The 2,069-nt window shown below is 37.9% G+C and overlaps 1 pseudogene; it reads left to right on the top strand.

The window, feature by feature from the left end:
* Nucleotides 1–575: 575 nt before the first annotated feature.
* On the top strand, nucleotides 576–1,267 carry LOC103742025 (annotated as a pseudogene).
* Nucleotides 1,268–2,069: the final 802 nt, after the last annotated feature.

The raw sequence follows: 2,069 nt of genomic DNA, 5'->3' as shown, positions 1-2,069 counted from the left end.
ACACCTTCTTCTGGCCTCCATAGGCATTGTATGTGTGTAGCATACACTTCCGAAGATACACACACACACACAAATAAAAATAAATAAGTCTTTTAAAAAGCAGTTAAAGGAATGTCCACTTTTTACAACCTTGGAACACAAAATGTAAAATCAATCCTTGGTCAAAATCTTATTTTTTAAAATCTAGAACACGAGGAGGCTGGAGAGATGTCTCAGTGGTTAAGAGCACTGGTTGCTCTTGTAGAGGACCCAGGTTTAATTCCCAGCACCCACATGGCAGCTAACAACTGTCCTAACTCCAGTTCCAGGGAATCCAATGCCCTCTTCTGACCTCCTTGGGCATTGCACAACACGGGTGCACTTACATGCATGCAGGCAATACACTCATACACATAAAATAAAAATAAAAAATTAAAAAAAATCTAGAACATGAGGCTTTGCGTGGGGAGGGCAGGCCACAAGAGTTGCACCTGGTGAAGAGTACCTGGGGCGTGTTTGGTGTGGTGTGGTGGCGTTTCCTGTCTACTTTAGTGTCTACTTTAGTGCTCGGCTGCCACTGGGCCTTCAGCTGGAACATGGCTTGGGCTTTGGAGGAGTTACAGAAAGACCTAGACCAGGTAAAAATGTTATTGGAAAAGTTCACTAGGAAGAGAGTACGTGATGCTCTTACAGGTGAAAAATCTAAGATCGAGACAGAAATAAAGGACAAAATGCAACAGAAATCACTTAAGAAACCAGAACTTCTTGACAATGAAAAGCCAGCTGAAGAGGTTGCTCCCACTACAACTGGTTACAAAGTGAAGATCAGCAATTATGGGTGAAATCAGTTAGATAAGTTCGTGAAAAATCTACATTACTTTAACTGGAGTTCATCAGGTTCCCACTGAGACCCTGCAGGTACATTTCCCAGAAAGGTCATTTGATCTTTTGGTAAAGAATCTAAATGGTAAGAATTACTCCATGATTGTGAGCTACCTTCTGAAACCCATCTCTGTGGAAGGCAGTTCCAAAAAAGTCAAGACTGATACAGTTATTATCTTATGTAAAAAGAAAGCAGAAAACACACAATGGGAATACTTGACTCAGCTTGAAAAAGAGTGCAAAGAGGGAAAAAAAGCCTTTGTAGGATGCTGAAACAGAGCCTAGTGAGGGATTAAAGAATGTTCTAAAGAAAATTTATGAAGGTAGAGATGATATGAAGTGAACCACTAATAAAGCCTGTGTAGAATCAAGAGAGAAGCAAGCCAAAGGAGACTCAGAATTTTGAGATTTTTAAATCCTTTTGGGAACTGCGATGTGGAAATACTGATGTTTCCAATAAGGGAATGTTGTTGAAGTGCACATAAAATTTGACAGTTAGCTACACCGCCTTGTTTTAAGTAAAGGCAGCAAATTCTCCATTTCTTACTGGAAGATTTAATTTAGATGTGCCTATTAAACTTCCTCCATTAGCACCCTGGTCATTTTAAGAAAGTTATATGATATTCTCGTTGAATTGAAAAAAGGAAGTCTTGCATAATGAAAATGCTATGTTTTGTATTTTTGTTTGTCTGGGAGGTAGAAAATAAAAGGGTTTACTTACCTGTAAAAAAAATTAGAATGTAAAGACCAAGCACTAGTTACGGAATTCAATTCTAGCTGGCCTTTCACAATTGAAACTGTGAAGTGAAGTTAATTTGCTCAGACTTCCCTCTGTATATTTGTAAAAATCAAGAATAGTTTTGATTTAGTCTCATAGTTACCTTTCCTGCATTTTATTCAATTCCGGAAACCATTACTAGACTTTAAATCAGATTCATAGATACAATGCCTACAAGATTTTTGTTGTTGTTGTTACTTAGATTCAGTATATTACTAGTGTCTGACCCACGTGATTTCCAGGTATCTAAAATGCATGAATTATTTATGATCCAGATAGTGCTCTGATACTATTTTACACCTCAAAGTGTTTTGTACTTTTTCTGCATGCACAACCATTCAATTGCAAAGTTCACAGTGGTTATTAGGTAGTGGCCTAATAGCTCCAGGTGTTTTGGATTATAAATACATACTTTTGGTTCCAACAGCCT

Source organism: Nannospalax galili, unplaced genomic scaffold, assembly GCF_000622305.1.
Source record: "Nannospalax galili isolate Female #2095 unplaced genomic scaffold, S.galili_v1.0 scaffold270, whole genome shotgun sequence".
In the NCBI taxonomy this organism is placed as follows: Eukaryota; Metazoa; Chordata; class Mammalia; order Rodentia; family Spalacidae; genus Nannospalax; species Nannospalax galili.
Note: the sequence above shows the minus strand (reverse complement) of the source record. Positions and strands in the feature narration are given on the sequence as shown.